Source organism: Carcharodon carcharias, chromosome 6, assembly GCF_017639515.1.
Source record: "Carcharodon carcharias isolate sCarCar2 chromosome 6, sCarCar2.pri, whole genome shotgun sequence".
NCBI lineage: Eukaryota > Metazoa > Chordata > Chondrichthyes > Lamniformes > Lamnidae > Carcharodon > Carcharodon carcharias.
In genome coordinates, this window is record NC_054472.1 from 170,226,601 (window position 1) to 170,247,099 (window position 20,499).

The window sequence follows — 20,499 nt, forward strand, 5'->3', positions numbered from 1 at the left end:
TGGCATCATCAGTGGAGAAGAAAAGAGTTGACGTTTCGAGTCCTCATGACCCTTCAACAGAACTAGGTGAATCCAAGGAAGGGGTGAAATATAAGCTGTAAGGTGTGTGTGGGGGTGGGGGGGGTTTGGGTGTGGGGAGAGAAGTGGAGGGGGGTGGTGTGGTTGTAAGGACAAACAAGCAGTGATAGAAGCAGATCATCAAAAGATGTCACAGACAACAGAACAAAAGAACACATAGGTGTTAAAGTTGGTGATATTATCTAAACGAATGTGCTAATTAAGAATGGATGGTAGGGCACTCAAGGTGTAGCTCTAGTGGGGGTGGGGGAGCATAAAAGATTTAAAAATATTTAAAAATAATGGAAATAGATGGGAAAAGAAAAATCTATATAATTTATTGGAAAAAACAAAAGGAAGGGGGAAGAAACAGAAAGGGGGTGGGGATGGAGGAGGGAGCTCAAGACCTAAAGTTGTTGAATTCAATATTCAGTCCGGAAGGCTGTAAAGTGCCTATTTGGAAGATGAGGTGTTGTTCCTCCAGTTTGCGTTGGGCTTCACTGGAACAATGCAGCAAGCCAAGGACAGACATGTGGGCAAGACAGCAGGGTGGAGTGTTAAAATGGCAAGCGACAGGGAGGTTTGGGTCATTCTTGCGGACAGACCGCAGGTGTTCTGCAAAGCGGTCGCCCAGTTTGCGTTTGGTCTCTCCAATGTAGATAGATCCTTGTTAGACAAGGGAATTAAAGGTTATCGGCGGTAGATGGGAATGTGGAAATCAAAACATAAGATGATCAGCTGTGATCTTTTTGAATGGCAGAGTAGGTCTACTCCGATCCCTATTTCATATGTTGCATATCATCTTTCGAACTCGCTCCATCACCTTCTACCATTCCCCCATCATCCACCAGCTTCCGCTCATCACCCTTGACCCATCCAATATCCCCATTCATCTCCTCTCAGTAACACTTGAACTTGTCCCCTTACCCTGTGGTCCCTATCATGATCCATCTCCACATGCCTTTTCTCCCCTTAGAATCAACAACTGTTACTGTCCCCAGGCCCCCTGACCCTGCCCCCTTCTGTTATCGGAGCCATCTGTCTTGTCTCCTCCATAACCCACCCAATGAGTCCTTCATCCACCATTTTCTCACCCTGGACCTGCCACCCAACTGCATTCCAATCCCCCCTCTAACTGTGACTGTTCCATCCTATCACCAGTACCCTGTGTTCTCCCCTCAGGACCCCGCTGCCGGCACCAGCGATCCCACCCCTTAAGGCATTCCCCACTGCCCCCTCCCCCACCAAACACTCATTCCACCCTTCTCCAGACACCCTCATCCCTCCACCTTCCCTGGACAGTCTCCCCCCAACCACTTCCCCTGGCATTGCCCCCTCCCCAACCCCACACCCAGACCAACCATTCCAAAGGCACTCTCTGCACCCTTCCGCTGTAAGCCTGCCTCTCCTGTCCAGCCTTCACTCCACTATTCCACCCGATAGCCCCAACCCCAACCCTTCTTCCAGCCTTAGCCTGCCTCCTGTGTCCAGCTTTGGCACAATTTTTTGTGCAGTGTGAGTGAGATGACGTGAGGTCCTCCAGAAGGTGAAGGACCTCCAAGTCATGGAAGAGATGAAGCTCGCCAGGTGCACGCTACTTATATACCATCGTAAAACTGAACATTCTAAATTCTCACAGGCGGGGAGCTTAATTTGGAAGGGGACCTTAATTCCGGTGAGGTGGCCTTTTAATGAGCAGGCATGAGATGCTAATGCTTATAAATGGAGTTCCTGACATTGTTCGTCAGGAAGCTCGAGCTGCCTTTAACCCGCCCTGAAAGTCGGGTGGTCAAAATTCCAACAGGTTATCCCGCCGTCGGGAAACAGGTTTTTTGCCCCTGCCCGCCATGATTCCCACTGCTGGTGGGAGCCCCCCGCCCCCCCACCCCCAACCACCAACTGGGGTCAGGGATAAGGAATGCAACCCCAACTCTGTCTTCTGATCCCTGGGCCAGGGATTGGACCCTTCTTGGGATTCGATGCCCCTCATGGTGAGGGATAGGACAGCCCCCCTTCCCAGTCCTTCCCCCCATACCCACCCCACCAACCTCCCGGTCATGGATTAGATACTTGCACCCCCACCCTGCCTAGATCCCATGACAACTGACCTGCAGACCTCCTGCATGACTCTGAATCAACACCATTCCCTGTGCATCAAAGTGTTAAAACTGCCCCCAATATGACAAAGCTTGAAAATCAACAGAGCCGCCCCTAACCTGACTCAGTATGAGGAACAAGACGTAGCAGCTGGAAGGAAACTCGCACCTGCAAACCTTTTACCCAAAGGTAAAAAGAGACTGCTAACCTTTGTTTGAGCTATTTTGTACAAGCTCCATTCTAAAGTGTATCACCTGCCTTTGGGTTCGGATGTCAATTTCCCCGAGCATTTCAACCGGATTAACTTTTTGGGTGAAAATGATTGCCCGTTGATATCAATCCAGGATTTAATGGAGTTGGCGGGGTTGTTTCCTTGCCAAGCATCAATGAACAACACTGGGCTCTTAAGCTTTTGTAATGTTAAACAGAAAAGCACTTTCAAAGCATGGATATTGGCTGAACATCTGTAGTTGTCAAAATCCAGTATTTTTTTAAATATATTTTAGTTTATATTAAGTGTATTGAATTTGTGGTTACCTCCATGAGCCAAAGGTGACCATGAAAATTAGTCGTTGAAAATACTTCACGTACATTGACTTCTTAATTGACAATTCTGAACAGTGAACAGCAAATATGCTTTATGGAATGCGGAATAAAAAAATGTAACCTAATGTAGAGCTTGTTTTCTCCCCCATAAGGGGCACTGAACATGACTAAAATAGGAGCTGTAAATGTAGGATTGAGTGTACTTAATTTCAAACATGGTCCACTTCGCTGTTTCCAGTTGAGACAATGACAAAATTGGATTCAGATTCTCAGCTCAACTGCAAGTGTTCATCAGAAGTTTGATTAATGGCATGTTGTTCCACATTTCCAAGTGGGTCAGCATCCAACTGGTGAAAAGGAATAGATTGATGTTCTCTGGCATCAGCTAGTCCACAACCTTTCAGTTCAAAGTATAGACAATACATTTTCTTTTCAAGTGTGGCAAAAGCATAGCACTGTGCCAGAAATTGGAAGGAAATACTCCTAACCATGCCAAAAAGCTTAAATCCAACCTATCCTCACTGATGGCAGACAGACATTTTTTCCCCCTTTGTTCTTCAATCAGAGCACATGCTGTGCTTCAGAACATCACTACCTAGGGCTTTCAAACAGCTGCTTTGGGGGAGCTCAAAGCTAAATACATGACTGATTTCAATCTAAACGGAAAGTGCAAAGATGAAGAAGATTACACGCAGACTTCAGAAATTTCAGAATGTTCTCTATTTTGAAATATTTTTTCAAAAAATTGTCATTGATTAATCTATCTGGTTGAAAATCAATGATATAAGAAGACATGGATGAGAAAAACATAATGAAGTGTCCCAAAGAGCTGCACAGGAATTAAAAAAATTAAAACCTTATCAATTGACCACAGAGTTCACCTTCTTCAGAGTTTTAAAAAAATTTATTCATGCGTTGTGAGCTTCGATGGCTGGGCCAGCATTCATTGCCCATCCCTAATTACCCTTGAGAAGGTGATGGTGAGCTGCCTTCTTGAACCGCTATAGTCCATGTGGTGTAGGTACACCCAGAGTGCTGTTAGGAAGGGAGTTCCAGGATTTTGATCCAGCGATGGTGAAGGAACAGTGATATATTTCCAAGTCAGGATTAGAGTCAATGGCTTGGAGGGGAAATTGCAGGTGGCGGTGTTCCCATGTGTCTGCTGCCCTTGCCCTTCTAGATGGCAATGGTTGTGAGTTTAGAAGGTGCTACCAAAGGAGCCTTAGTGAGTTCCTACAGTGCATCTTATAGCTGGCACATACTGGTGCCACTTTGTGTCGGTGGTAGAGGGAGTGAATGTTTGTGGACGGAGTGCCAATTAAGCGGGCTGCTGTCAAGCTTCTTGAGTGTTATGGGATCTGCACTCATCCAGGCGTGGAGAGTGTTCCATCGCACTCTTGACTTGTGCCTCATAGATGGTAGACAGGCTTTGGGGAGACAGGAGGTGAGTTACTCTCTGCAGAATTTCCAGCCTCTGACCTGCTCTTGTAGCCACAGTATTTATATGGCTAGTCCAGTTCAGTTTCTGGTCATGGTAACCCGTAGGATGTTGATAGTGGAAGATTCAGAGATGAGAAGGCCATTGAAAGTCAAGGGGCGATGGTTAGATTCTCTCTTGTTGGAGATGGTCATTGCCTGGCACTTGTGTTATGTAAATGTTATTGCCACTTGTCAGTCCAAGCTTGGATTGAACATTGTGCAATCATCAGTGAACATCCCCACTTCTGACCCTATGATGGAAGGAAGGTCATTGATGAAGCAGCTGAAAATGGTTGGGCCGAGGACACTACCCTGAGGAACTCCTGTAGTGATGTCCTGGGACTGAGATAATTGACCTCCAATAATCAAAACCATTTTCCAAGCCTGGTTGGTCATGCCGCTACCCATCCTGTGGCCAGAGCATTACAGCGAGCCTCCACTGCGTCCAAAAGGCACTCAAGGTTCATGTCATTGAATCTGGGGGCTGCAGTCTTTTTGCCTTTCGGGGCATATCTTCTTTGCAATAGTCGTGGGCTGGAAGCACTGAGGGATGTGTGCATCGCTGGACTTCAAATACGGCGCCTGGCATTCTGAAATGGTGAGATGATGGCGTGGTGGGCAAATGAGAGCCCGCTCGCTATGGAAACGACGTGTTTCCTGGGAATGCATAACTAATGTGGCAGGCTTGGGATGTTGCAACATGAAAAACTTTGTTTTACCTGCCTGCTACTGCACTTAGTGCAAATCTGGGATGATTCCGCCATGGCTACGGAAAGATTTGAAAACAAGGAATAAGGCAGAGAGGCCATATCGTGTAATTGGCAATGCTAATTTACCCCCAATGTGACTGAAATATTTCACCAGTCTTAAAGTGGCTTCCTCTTCTTTCTAAAATTTCTAGTACTGCCCTTAAACAGAGTGACATTGTAATCTAGCTCTACAGTATCCTTTTCCAAGCAAGTGTTTCTCTTTGTAGGCGAGGCAGCGAGAAGCATTTTTCTTATTGGATTTTATAACCATCTCATCCAGTGCAAAATTCAGCCGACTGAATTATCAGGACAGCGAGTTTATTTTATCAAGTTTTTCTCTAAATTTAATTTGTATCAATGGTCAGTGATAAATTATCAATGCTCTTCAACTCTTCTCAGTGCAAGCTTAATTGATTGGTAACATTCTCATCTTTAAGAAGGGTTTGGGTTCTATTCCACTCTGACATTGAAGTACCTGATCCAGGCTAACACCCCTGTGCCACATTGCTGGAGATACTGTCTGCTTATTCGGATGATATAAAATATGGCAATGGTAATAATGAATAAGTTGAGGAATTCACCAAGGCTCCTCAGACAGCATCTTCCAAACCCATGACCACTACCAACTAAAAGGACAAGGGCAGCAGATAGATGGGAACACCACCACCTAGAAGTTCCCCTCCAAGTCATTCACCATCCTTACTTGGAAATATATTGTTATTCCTTTACTGTCGCTGGGTCAAAATCCTGGAACTCCCCCCTACAGCACTGTGGGTGTACCTACAGCACAGGGAGTGCAGCGGTTCAAGAAGGCAGCTCACCACCAACCTCTCAAGGGCGACGAGGGATCAGCAATAAATGTTGGTCTAGCTAGCAAAGCCCACATCCCGCGAATGAATAAAAAATCAATAGTGTGCTGCTTTTGCTCTACCACCAGAAAAACAACCTGATTAATTTGTGATTCTTGGACATTGGTATTGGGAAATTGGCTTCTATGTTTTGCATAGATTGTATTCACTGGCTTTGAAACACTTTAGGGTGTGATTGGGCTCATATTTTTTAATTCATTCATGGGATATGGGTGTCACTGGCGCCGCCAGCATTTATTGCCCATCCCTAATTGCCCTTGTTCAGAGGCCATTTAAGAGTCAACTACATTGCTATGGGTCTGGAGTCATATGTGGGCCAGACCAGGTAAGGACAGCAGATTTCCCTACCTAAAGGATGTTAGCGAACTACTGGCTTTTTACAACAATTGGCAATGGATTCATGGTCATCACCAGACTTCTAATTCCAGATTTTTATGGAATTCAAATTTCACCATCTGCCAGGGTGAGATTTGAAACTGGGTTTGGAATTATCCTGGGCCTCTGGAATACTAATCCAGTGGCAATACTACTATGCCACAACCTCCCCATATAGAAATACAAATTCTGCCTTTCGTAGATCGAAGTAAAAAAAAATCTCAATGCACTAGCAGCTAGGAGAAAATAACAAAAAAACCTGGAACAATTCTTTTTCCAACATACTTTTCCGTTCTCTTTCCTTTAAGACCAATGATTGTATAGCAATAGTCATAGAATGGTTACAGCACAGACGGAAGCCATTCGATCTGTCATCTCCATGAAGGACAATTCACCTAGTCTCAACGCTCCTTCACTTCGCCGTAGCCCTGAAATTTTCTCTCCTCAGATAGTTGTCTGATTCTCTTTTTGAAAGCCACAATTGAATTTGCGTCCGCCACACCCCCAGGCAGTGCATTCCCAATCATGACTTCTGGCTGCATAAAAAATATTTTTTGAACATGGTACAGGCATCTCCACTGGTTTCCTAAAACTGGTGTTCATGCTAATAAGGGACCTATTATTTGCTTTAGGCTCCAAACTGGAAGCTAGTTTTCTCTGTAAGGTGCTAGAAATGGGCCGATGCATTCAGGATTACCAGGCCTACATGTGTCCTTCAAGGGACTGCAAACTAGTAAGGATTTATAAAGAACAATACTTAGCTGAATGTGGAGGGGTAGAAGTTCAGGATACTGGCCAACCTTCGCATACATCACCCCATCTCCCTTCTGGATTGTCTATTCCTCCCTCCAGGAATCAGCTGAGGTTTTGAGCTAATGTCTCAGCTAGACAAGTTAGTTCAATACCATCCCTCTTAACAACCAGTGAGTCAGTTGGGTCCCTATGTGTCACTGTGTGGGCATTATGCAACATTTCAATGACATAAAAGACTTGATTTAATATGAACATAGGACTTAGAAGCAGGAGTGGACCATTTGGTCAAGAACAAGGAAAAGTACAACACAGGAACAGGCCCTTCGGCCCTCCAAGCCTGTGCTGATCATATTGCCTGGCAACTAAAACATTTTGCACTTCCGGGGTCCGTATCCCTCTATTCCTATCCTATTCATGTGTTTGTTAAGCTGTCTCTTAAACACCACAATCGTACCTGCTTCCATCACCTCCTCTGGCAGCAAGTTCCAGACACTGACTACCCTCTGCGTAAAAAACTTGCCCGCACATCTCCTCTATAATTTTTGCCTCTCACCTTAAATTTATGCCCCCTAGTAATAGACTCTTCCACCCTGGGAAAAATCTTCTGACTATCTAGTCTGTCCATGCCACTCATAATTTTGTAAACTTCTATCAAGTCACCCCTCAACCTCCGTCGCTCTAGTGAGAACAATCCGAGTTTCTCCAACCTCTCCTCATAGCTAATAACCTCCAGACCAGGCAGCATCCCGGTAAACCTCCTCTGCACCTTCTCCAATGCCTCCATATCTTTCTGGTAATGTGGCAACCAGAATTGCACACAATATTCTAAGTGTGGCCTAACCAAGGTTCTATACAGCTGCAGCATGACTTCCCAGCTTTTATACTCAATACCCCTGCCAATGAAGGCAAGCATGCCATATGCCTTCCTGACTACCTTATCCAGCTGCGTTGCCACTTTCAGTGACCTGTGGACCTGTACACCCAGATCCCTCTGCCCATCAATGCACTTAAAGGTTCTGCCATTTACTGTATAATTCCTGCCTGTATTAGACCTTCCGAAATGCATTACCTCGTACTTGTCTGGATTAAACTCCATCTGCTATTTCTCCGCCCAAGTCTCCAACCAATCTATATCCTGTTGTATCCTTTGACAATCCTCTTCACTATCTGCAACTCTTCCAACCTTAGTGTCGTCTGCAAACTTACTAATCAGCCCAGTTACATTTTCCTCCAAATCATTTACATATACTACAAACAGCAAAGGTCCCAGCACTGATCCCTGTGGAACTCCACTAGTCACAGCTCTCCATTCAGAAAAGCACCCTTCCACTGCTACCCTCTGTTTTCTATGACCAAGCCAATTCTGTATCCATCTTACCAGCTCACCTCTGATCCCGTGTGACTTTACCTTCTGTACCAGTCTGCCATGAGGGACCTTGTCAAAGGCCTTACTGAAATCCATGTAGATAACATCCACTGCCCTTCCTTCGTCGATCATCTTTGTCACTTCCTCGAAAAACTCGATCAAGTTAGTGAGACACGACTTCCCCTTCACAAAACCATGCTGCCTCTCACAAATACGGCTATTTGCCTCCAAATGGTAATAAATCCTGTCACGAAGAATCTTCTCCAATAATTTCCCTACCACTGACGTAAGGCTCACCGGCCTGTAATTTACTGGATTATCCCTGCTACCCTCCTTAAACAATGGAATAACATTGGCCATTCTCCAGTTCTCTGGGACCTCACCTGTAGACAGTGAGGATACAAAGATTTCTGTCAAGGTCCCAGCAATCTCCTCCCTTGCCTCCCTCAGTACTCTGGGGTAGATCCCATCTGGCCCTGGGGACTTATCCACCTTAATATGCTTCAAGACGCCTAACACCTCCACTTTTTTGATCTCAACATGATCCAGGCTATCTACACACTCTTCCCTAGACAAATCGACCGCTAAGTCCTTCTCTTTGGTGAACACTGATGAGAAGTATTCATTTAGTATCTCTCCCATTTCTTCTGGCTCCACACACAGATTCCCACCTCTGTCCCTGAATGGGCCTACCCTTTCCCTGGTTACCTTCTTGCTTTTCACATATGTGTAAAAGGCCTTGGGCTTTTCCTTAATCCTGGTTGCCAGTGATTTTTCATGACCTCTTTTAGCCCTCCTGACTACTTGCTTAAGTTTCTTCCTACTTTCTTTATATTCTCCACGGGCTTCATCTGTTCCCAGCCTTCTCGCCCTTACAAATGCTTCCCTTTTCTTTTTGACTAATCTCACAATATCCTTCGCTTTCCAAGGTTCCTGAAACTTGCCATACTTATCCTTCATCCTAGCAGGAACATGCTGGTCCTGAATTCTTATCAACTGACGTTTGAAAGCCCCCCACATGTCAGTTATTGATTTGCCCTCAAACATCCGCCTCCAGTCTAGATTCCTTAGTTCCTGCCTACTATTGTTATAATTAGCCTTCCCCCAATTAAGCACCTTAACCCGAGGACTCCTGTTATCCTTATCCACCAGTACCTTCGAGCCTGCTCCGCCATTCAATAAGACCATGTCTGATCTGGTTGTGGTCAGATTTCCACTTTTCTGTCTGCCGCAATAACCCTTGACTCCCTTGTCTGTCAAATATCCATCTCACTTAACCTTGAATAAATTCAATGACCCAGCTTGCACTGCTCTCTGTGGAGGGATAATATCACAGTGGCAAAGATTAGTTGTAAGCCAGAGGATTGGGAAAGTTTTAAAACCAACAAAAGATGGCCAAAAAAATAGTAAAGAGGGAGAAAATAAATTTTGAGGATAAACTAGCAAGTAATATAAAAATGGACAGTAAGAGCTTCTTTAAATGTATAAAAAGGAAAAGAGAGGCCAAAGTCAATATAGGTCCCTTAGAGAATAAGGCTGGGGAAATAGGGGACCAGGATATGACAGAGGAGTTGAGTAAATACTTTACATCAGTCTTCATGGTAGAAGACACTAATAGCGTTCCAAAAAAAACTGAATAATCAAGGGGAAAAAGGTGGGGGAGGAAATAAATACAATAACTATCACATGAGAAAAAGTACTAGGGAAGTTAATGGAGCTAAATATCGATAAGTCACCTGGACCAGATGTGTTGCAGCATTAAAGGAAATAGCTGGGAAATAGAGTGGGCGGGGAAATTAAAACTTTAAAACTTTAAATAGTGGATACGGTGTAGGTCAGAATTTTGCCCTTGGTTGGCAGGTGGGCCCTACTGGCTCGGTGGCAGGTGGGCAGCTGAATTCCGCTGCTGAAACGGGGCCCGCCGCCATTTTGAGTGGGCAGGCCAATTAAGGCCCACCCAGCGGCCTGCTCGACGGGAAGCGCTATGCGCTTCCTGAGTGGGGGGGAGGGATTCCCCAACTGTCAAAGTGCGCTCTTTCACGCATGCGCACGAAAGAGTGCACATCTCCTTGAGACTAAGTGCTGTCTCAGGGAGTTTACTGACATTCTAAAAAACTTTAAAAATAGAAAAATAAAAAAATTAACATGTCCCCCTCATGTGAAAATGTCACACGAGATGGGACATGTTAATAAGAAGCACATAAACTTTATTAAAGTTTTTAAAAATGGACATGAAACCTCATCCCGCCAGTGGATGAGGTTTCATATATTATCAGAAGCCCGCTGGGGCTCCTGGCCTGTCCACCAGCCTTAAGGTTGGACGGGCAGGGCCTTTAACTACCTTAATTATCCTGTCAATGGCCTCAATTGGCCATTGACAGGTCGGCAGGTGGACAGCTGATTTCACTGTCCGCCCGCCTTCCTCAATATTTAAAACAAAAACAGAATTACCTGGAAAAACTCAGCAGGTCTGGCAGCATCGACGGAGAAGAAAAGAGTTGACGTTTCGAGTCCTCATGACCCTTCGACAGAACTTGAGTTCGAGTCCTTGGACTCGAACTCAAGTTCTGTCGAAGGGTCATGAGGACTCGAAACGTCAACTCTTTTCTTCTCCGTCGATGCTGCCAGACCTGCTGAGTTTTTCCAGGTAATTCTGTTTTTGTTTTGGATTTCCAGCATCCGCAGTTTTTTTTGTTTTTTTCCTCAATATTTAAATGGACCGGGATGACCTCGGGGGTTCTTCCCGATGTCATCCTGTGTCATTTTTCTGTCGGCGAACAAGCCCCGCCCCCAAATCGCCAACAGAAAAACTCAGGCCATATTAATTTTCCAAGAGTCCTTAGATTCTGGAAAGTTCCCAGAGGATTGGAAAACTTCCAATGTAACAACCTTATTCAAAAAGGGAGGGAGGCAAAAAAACAGGTAACTATAGGCCAGTTAGCTTAACATCTGTCATTGGGAAAATGGTAGAGTCTATTATAAAAGATGTAATAGCAGAGCATTTAGAAATGTATAATCTAGTCAAGCAGAGTCAGCATGGCTCATGAAGAGGAAATCATGCCTGACAAATTTATTAGCATTCTTTGAGGAGGTAACAAGCAGGAAAGAGAAAGGGGAACCAGCAGTTGTAATTTTTTTGGATTTCCAAAAGGCATTCGATAAGGTATCACAGATAAGACTACTTAATACGATAAGAGCCCATGGTGTTGGGGGTAGTATATTAGCATGGATAGAGGATTGGCTAACTAATAGAAGACAGAGAGTTGGTATACAGAGGGCATTTTCAGGATGGCAACCTGTAACTAGTGGAGTGCCACAGGGATCAGTGCTAGAGCCACAATTATTTATAATGTATATTAATGACTTGGATGTTGGAAATGAATGTACTATCACCAAGTTTGCAGATGACACAAAAATAGGTGGGAATGCAAGTGGTGACGATGACACAGAGAGTCTACAGAGGGATATAGACAGGTTAAGTGAGTGGGCAAAAATGTGGCAGATAGAATATAAGGTGAGAAAGGGTGAGGTTATTCACTTTGGCAGGAAGAATAGAGGAGATGAATATTATTTAAATGGAGAAAGGCTGAAGAAAGCTGCAGCACGGAGGGATTTGGGGTCCTCATGCATGAATCCCAAAAAGCTAGCATACAAGTTCAACAGGTAATAGATAAGGCAAATGGAAGTTGGCCTTTATTTCAAAGGGAATGGAGTATAAAAATAGGGAAGTCTTGCTAAAACATTACAAGGCACTAGTTAGATCACACCTAGAATACTGTGAACCGTTTTGGTTCCCTTATTGAAGGAAAAATATACTGGCCTTGGAGGCAGTTCAGAAAAGGCTCACAAGGTTAATCGTGGGTATGGAGGGATTTTCTTATGAGGAGAGGTTGAGTAGGTTGGGCCTGTACTCATTGAAGTTTAGAAGAATAACAGGTGACCTTATTAAAACATATAAGATTCTTAGGGGGCTTGACAGGTTAGATGCTGAGAAGCTGTTTCCCCATGTTGGAGAGCCTAGGACCAGAGCGCATAATCTCAGAGTAAGGACTCACCCATTTAAAACAGAGATAAGGAGGAATTTCTTCTCGCAGAGGATAGTGAATCTGTAGAATTCTTTACCGTGGAGGCTGTAGAGGCTGAGTCATTAAGCATATTCAAGGCTGAGATAGATTTTTAATCAGTGAGGGAATCAAGGGTTATGGGGAAAAGGCAGAAAAGTGGAGTTGAGGATTATCAGATCAGCCATGATGTCATCGAATGGCGGAGCAGACTTGATGGACCGAATGGCCTATTTCTGCTCCAATGTCTTATGGTCTCATGCTCTAATAGAATTCCACAGACTAATGACCCTCAGAGAAAAAAATATTCTGAAAATAAAATGCAAGTTTTTTTTTTGCTTTGAGTTTAAGCTGAGGAGCATCAGTTAGCTATGGTTGTGCATTGGTAAACTCGCCATTGAAACAAGTGGACTGAGCTTTGAGCATTGATCCAGGGTGCACAATGTTGAAGTCATTGTGTTATCCTCTGGCATGTAGAGGTGGGCATTAATTGTAACTTCAGAGGTTCAGATAGCTCATGGAGAATATGAGTTGATTTATAAATCATATCCACAAGGGAAGAAAATGAACACACACTTGTTAAACCACTGTTTGAAATGCTGAAGTTCAATTGAAATATCATACTCATTTTGGAATAAATTCTGCTTGGCAAGATTTCCAGTTTACAATAACATTTGCAAGTCCAAGAATTCTTTTCTGTGCATCACAGTTGGAGTGTTTTGAAAGATTTCCAAAGCTTTTCAAACAGTTGTCCTTTTGATGAGGAATTGTACTGAGCTTTTCTAGTTTGACTTGTACTACTTAGGCTTAAATCACTGAACCATTTTACCACTCATTCAAGTAACAATGCCCATCCCAACTAGGTCAGTGATCCTTGTCACTAGCCTTTTTATTACAAGAGAACCTCTCCAGCAGTGAGTTCCTAAGCTGCGTAGACCAGAAACTCCCAGGTTCAATTCAGAGTGACTATGGATCACATCATCAGAGAAACTGGTTCAAAAAAGGTACTGAACCCACCAAGCCCTGAGGAGTTGAACTAACAGCAATGGAGATCCAGGTCATTAATCTTTGCTTGTTCTTATTTGGCTGTTAAGTCAGTGCCTTATACCTGGAGTGCAGAGCATCGGAATGCTTGTTAATCTCAGTATCAGTTATCTAATAAACAGAAGCATGTCCTTTACCTTGTACAGTGAATCTCCAGATGTTTCATGGCACTTTATTCTATGCTTTTCACCCTGTGAAAAATGATAGTGATTCCTATGCTACATCTCTAAATGTTAATTTCCTTGATATATAATAGGACTGTTGCTGTCCCTTAATAGCTATGTTCCTTTTAATCCGTTTGTGGGATGTGAGCATTTCTGGCAAGGCTAGAATTTATTGCCTATTCTTAATTGTCCTTGAGAAGGCGGTGGTGAGCCGCCTTCTTGAGTGCATCTGGTGCAGGTACACCCACAGTGCTGTTAGAGAGAGAATTTCAGGATTTTGACCCAGCGACAGTGAAGGAACGGCAAAACAGTTCCAAGTCAGGAAGGTGTGTGGCTTGGAGGGGAACTTCCAGGAGGTGGTGTTCCCATGCATCTGCTGCCCTTGTCCTTCTAGTTGGTAGACATTGTGGTTTGGCAGGTGCTGTCAAAGGAGGCTTGGCCAGTTGTACACTGATCTGTTCTACTGGCGTTTTATTATTTTCCCCCCTGAGATGATAAAATCTGGAATGGAAAGTCTATAAAAAGGGACAGGAATGGAAAGCAAAGGCAAAATACTCTGAATGCAAGAAATCTGAAATAAGAAAAAGAAAATGCTGAAAAACAATCAGCAGGTCAAATAAAAATAGAAACCAGTTTGGTTTTCCCTCTCTACATACTATTCAATTAATCTGCAGATTATGTGGGTGTCAGGCATTCTAATTTTCTCTTTCAAAAAAAAGACTTCAAAACACTGAGGGAACCTCAGCAAAAGCCACCACTAAGGCCACTGCTTTGGAATTTTTTACAAAAGATAAAGGTAGAAAAAAGGGTGATTAGGTCGTGGAAACACACTGGCTTGAACTTTCACACTGACGGAGAGAGTCCCCAGCTTAGCCAAAATGCTGCCGGAGACCCGAATCTGGAAGTCTCACCCCTGAACCCGGCCTCCACCATTTCTTACCTGAGTACTGGGGTTGGGGTGTGGGGGGATGCATTTGGGGAGATGCGGAAATGGGGGCAGGTTCATCTTTGTATATCTGTGGTTCACAGAGGCAATACACATGTTAAAGTGCAGCTACCTTCAGTCAGACCCAACAGATCCAATTTTTGCTGGTGGTATGCCCTTTAGACCTACCAGGAGAAGGCCTAAAGTTAGTCAGGTTCTCTGGAGAAGTGATGTACCCTTTTGAAGAGGTTAGGTACCCTTTTGAATAGGTCCCAGGACACTTTGGAAGAGGTTAGGTGCCCTTTGGGAGAGGTCAGGTGATACTTGGGATGGTTAAAATTAAACATGAATGTGCGTATAAAGGGGATACACTTATTGGAATTGTCAAGGGAGCTGTGAAGGGAGCTGTCAAGCGGCCTGTCAGGGGAACTGGCTAGGGATTTAAACGCCATGAATGTTTTTCTTTAAATCAATGACAGTGTAATTTAAATAGTAAATTTATCAATAGACACTTTGAACTTTATTTTACTTCCAATCAGCATGGGTCCTGAGGTCTGCCCATCATGGACACTGGGTGAGTCAGTATGCAGGGTTTAAAGGCAGTGGGAGGTAGGGGGGAGCATGGGTTCACATAGGGGCTATAAAAGGCCATAGGTATGGGTAGAGGAACATATGTTGGTGTAGAGGTTATAAAGCACCATGGGTGTGGGTAGAGGGGCATAGGTTGGCATATGGACTATAAGGGGCAATGGGGCCTTGGGTTGGCACGGAGTGTATGTGGGCCATGGGGGATTGGTGGAGGGACATAGGTTGACATAGGGGCTATAAAGGGCCATGGGGTTAGGTGCAGAGGCATAAATAGGTTCCATGGAGGGTATGAGGGGCTGTGGGCTGTGGCTAGAGGTCATGAGGTGGCATGGGGACTGTGTGGGTGGTGAGTGGGTGAGGGCTAGCAGGCTGCTTTTTCTTTAATTGTCTTTTTTTGCAGCTGGGACAAAGTGCCGGATCATCCAGGCCGGCCTTTCACCCAGCCGCCTCTGCACCTGGCAGGCTCTGTGCTACTCTGAATTGTTTCCAGGGTCGGGGGCCTGACTCCCATTGTACCCCGCTCCCCTGGGTCCAAAATCAGAAATTCCGGGGCTGTTTTTCAGGAGTCGGGCTTGTGCAGCGACAACTTCTTCCAACTCAGTGCACCCAACCAAAAGCGAAAATTCAGGCCTGTGGGTAGAGTTGTGGAACAGCAAAGCATATAGTGCTCTGCTAAGAGCTTCTTCAGAATGTTAACCATAGTAATGTAGGAATGTTCAAATTTGGAGATCAAGGAAAAATGTGGCAACAGTATTGTGGTTATAATGACGGTTTTAATTACTTTATGGACTGGTAGAAGGAGACAGCCTAAGTAGTGAAGGCCATGGATCCCTTTAATGTAATGGAAACAGTTTTCTTGGTAAGGGAGTAGCCAGCAAATAGTGAGCATTATGTTAGTGACCTTGATATCAGTTTCAAGAAGGCATATCGCTGACCAATATTTTATATTTAGGTAAGGCAAACTTTAAAGTTTTGAACAATAAATTGTCCACATAAACTAGGCTGAACTGGGATTGGTAAACCTACTGACGGGCATTCAGTGAAGTATCTGGCACAATACAGAACTGTAACATACTCCCTAAAAGGGATAGTTTCACTTGTGTAGTTAAGCAACCATGGTGAACAAGTGAAGTAGGATTCAACATCAAGATAAGTCTTGCACAAGTGCAAGAAAAAGTGGGAATCTACCTGAGTATGAGAGCTATGAAAATAAACAGATTAAAATAAAGGTAGTGAGTTGAGGGAAAGAAATATGATATAAAAACTTGCAAAGGATACATAGCTAACAGCAAAAGTTCTTATACATGTGTTAAGAGAAAGGGAGTAGTTAAGGGCAACAAAACAGAAAGTGCTGGAAAAACTCTGCAGGTCTGGCAGCATCTGTGGAGAGAGAGAGAGAGACAGAGTTAATATTTCAAGTCTAAAATGACAATTCTTTGGAACCTTGAGTTCTGAAGAATAGTCATTTGGATTCAAAATATTAACTCTGTCTCTCTCCATAGCTGCTGAGTATTTCCCACATTTTCTATTTTTATTTCCAGCATTTGCAGTATTTTGATTTTATTTGAGAGGTAAAGCGCCTTGTGGCCCCTTTAAAGTCAGAGGCAGGAGAGCCATAATAAAGAAAGAAAAAGACAGACTTGCATTTGCGTAGTGCCTTTCACAGTCATCAGAAGTCCTAAAGTGCTTTACAGTCAATAAAGCACTTTTTAAAGTGCAGTCACCGTTGTAATGTAGGAAACGCAACAGCCAATTTGTGCACAGCAAGATCCCACAATTGGACAAGAGTCAATAAAAAGCAAATGGTAAACTTGTTAAATCCATACTTTGTAGCCATTCTCCCAATAGGAAAAGAGGACAAAATACTAACACTATAAGGGAACCTAAAAATACTTATCTAAAAATGTTATCTGAAAGGTAAGTCCAGGGGTAGAACTTAGTGGAATTAAAATGCATTTTAAAAATATTGCAAAATCTCATCTAATAAAAATCTAGTCAGTATAAACCAGTAACCTTGGCCACCGCCATCAGGAAAGGAGAGAAAAAGCAAATGACATCCAGTTTGTGAAGCTGATGCTAACTGTTTGGAACTGTTGGACTTTGTAGCAGGTTGCACTCTATATATTGCTAACAATGAATAGAAATGTATAGTTTTTTTTGGAATGCCAACCCTTTTTTCTGTTTGACAAAAAGAAAAAACGAGATGTTTGACCTTTACATGCCTAAATTATTAAAACAGTAAGCAGATATGAGATCTGAATGGTGATGAAACAAAATTTATAGGATGCAACTTAAACCTCTTGGACGTTTATCTATTTTTCTTTAAAAAGCTGGAAAGTATTGTTTCCAACTGAGTTCTGAAAACTGGATGCAATACCCAAGTGTCATCGTTTGAAAGAGCCATTCGGTATCATATGCTGCACACCACCACAGGAAATTGTATGTCATGTGCAATAGTCACTGATTGAAAACACTGATTAGTGTTACCAAGTTAAGAAATGTGGCATTTTATTGCCAGAAACTCATGTTTCACTATTTTCTAGATTGGATAAGCCAAATTTTTAAAAAATTTATTTTTGACATTTGACAGTGAAACACATGTGCATGATTGACCACTGTAAACCGACTGAACTGTTACTGGGTAAACCTAACGGCCTGAATTTTTGCTCCCATACTGTCATCACAGAATCGGAAGAACTCCCAGCTCCGTGAACCCAACTCCTGAAAGACTGCCCAGGAGGTTCTGGGGTGGCTTTGGGGGAGTGGTGTGTAATGGGAGTCGTGCCCTCTAGGCCCGGAAACAGTTCGGAGGCGGCACAGGAGCTGTTGGGTGCAGAGTCGGGCAGGGAAAAAGGCTGGCCGCAGTGATCCGGCACTTTATCTCGGCTGCAGAAAAAAACAGTTATACGGAAGAGAGCCCTCTAACCCTCACCCCCTCACACCTCACCCCTTCACACACTCCCCATCTCCCCATGGACCCATCCATGCCACCCCTTGCTGTCTCATGCCCCCACCCTTGACCATGGGCACTCATACCATCCATACCAACCTATGCCTCTCCACCCAACCCCCATGGCTCTTTATAGGCTGTGTGCCAACTTAGTGCCATCTCATGGTAACCCATGCCCCCTCAGCTACCACCCTTTGCCCTTACACCCTCCATGCCAATTCACCCAGTATCCATGGGCAGACCTCAGGACCCACGCTGAGAGGAAATAAAATAAAGTTCTAAGTGTCTGTTGATGAAGTCACTATTTAAAAACACACTCTTATTGAAAAAAACCCATTCGCTACCCTGGGTTGGAGCTTTTGAGCAAAGCTCAGGACAACCCCACAACATTCCTGTCAGAATTTATATGGGACAAAATCCCTAAGTAACTGGGTCCTCCTATAACCAAGTTCCTCCTGCACCGAAGGGCATGATGACGAGACAGCTTATTTCTGACATTGGCCAACAGTGTAAGATGGGCAGCAATGAATCGATAGTTTGTTTCACATCTCTCCAGAAAGTCAATGGGAACAAAAATCCCAAAAGATGAATAGAAAAAGAAGGTTCACTCACAGCATGCCTTACTCAACCTGTTCTGTAGCCTGGCTGATGGCTTCTCTTTCATTTGAGCAATCACTTCTACAATTGGATGTTCAATCAAAGTGCTTTCCTCATCAGTGAATAATGTGCTTCCTTACTAGATTGACATTTTAGTGTTGGTAGGAATTTTTTTTATTTTTATTTTTAAACAATGGGCAGAATTTAATTCCCCCCCTGAAGGCAAGTTCAGAGATAGGAGAGTGGGGTGGGGGAAGGGTCTGTGATCGGGTGAGAAGGTGCAGGTTGGAGATCCCACCACCTGCTTGCCTCCCTCCGATTCAGTCCAGGGTGGGAAGGCCTGAGGACCAGAATGGATGTGGCATTTCCGTATCCTACACTATACTACCTTTATGAGTGACACTCAGTTTAGTGATATCGATTGGAAACTATAAATTGAGTATCCTTGGAATTGGCAGAGTGATTATGTTTTCCAGCCAACCCTCAAACTCTTGGCCCAGGAGAAGTGAACAGTGTTTCAATCAACTGTGTTACCACTTGTTAATGAGCCCACAGAACTTTAATAGATTGAATGAACACGACTAGGTCGAAGTTGTGCCGTGTAGCATTAGTAACAAATGCATTATGCTATTCATATAACTTTCCTAGTTTACTATTTTAGCGAAGGCATGTTTTGACAAATGGTAGACAAAGGAATTCCATGCAATAATGCCCAGTACCCTGAGTCACAGGATCTTTTTGGCCCAGGGGACCTGTTTTGTTATTTCTGCTGGCCACGGCGGGTTTGTGCTTCTGATCTTGCTTATTCTCTTCATCCCTTGATGCAGTTTGTGACACAAATGAAGATTTTGTTTGTCTGTTGCTGATTATTTGTTGGATTCTGTCATGCTGCTAATGGTATGTTTAGGGCAAAAGCGAAAGCTTGGGTAAAGAAAAATAGCGAAGTTGTGAACTTAACTGTCAATCAAAGGTTAATTTTGTACAGTGCTTGATCCACTTCAGTAGATGGCTACACCAAATCCACTGGGAGTGAAAAGGGTGTGAACTGGTTTTTGTCATGGGCTCTCCTTTCAATACATGGCCAGCAGAGTGATCCTCACCCTATGGTTAACCTGTCTCTCTTCTACAATATTCCTGGGCCATGGCAACCTTCTCATTTACAGGGTTCCCTTCTTTCCTCATGCAGCCTCTACTATTCTGATGTAACCCTTTATGCCTGATCCATCTTTTGTTTCTATACTAGTTCCATTTACTTTGCACCTTCACTCTTTTATCGTGGGGGCAATGGTGGCATAGCGGTAATATAACTGACCTAATAATCAGGAGGCTCAGGCTAACACCTTGGGGGCACGTGTTCAAATCTCACCACAGCTGCTAGTAGAACCTGAATTCTAATATATTTGGTTGATTAAGGAAAAGCAAAATCCAGAATTGAAAGCTAGACTCAGTAATGGTGACCATGAAGCTATTATTGATTGTTGTAAAACTCCAACTGGTTCACTAATCTCCTTCAGGGGTGGAAATCTCTCAACTTTACCCAGTCTGGCCTGTCGACATGTGGTTAACTTTCAATTTCTCTCTTAAATGACCCAGTTAACCACTCAGTTAAAGGGCAATTAGGGATGGGTAACAAATGCTGGTCTTGTCACTGACACCCAGATCCCATGAAAGAATAAAAAAAAAATCCCTGCCCACTGCTCTTTCTCTTGCCCGTGCACCCTCGACCCCCCGCCCACCAACCCCCCCCCCGCCCCATTATCCTGAGTTTAGGGAACTCATTTGCTTGCTCTGCAGTGAGTAGTGCAGATTTTGGTGTCTTAGGGTGAGATACAAGATGGGTGAGAAGCATCAAGTAAATGCTCAGGAATTCACCAGAAAA

At 43.8% G+C, this 20,499-nt stretch overlaps 1 protein-coding gene across 10 annotated transcripts in view; it reads left to right on the forward strand.

Annotated features, from left to right (window-relative positions):
- Positions 1–20,499, forward strand: part of LOC121279045 (receptor-type tyrosine-protein phosphatase mu-like) — an 873,720-nt gene that overhangs the window by 556,239 nt on the left and 296,982 nt on the right. The window lies entirely within an intron of this gene.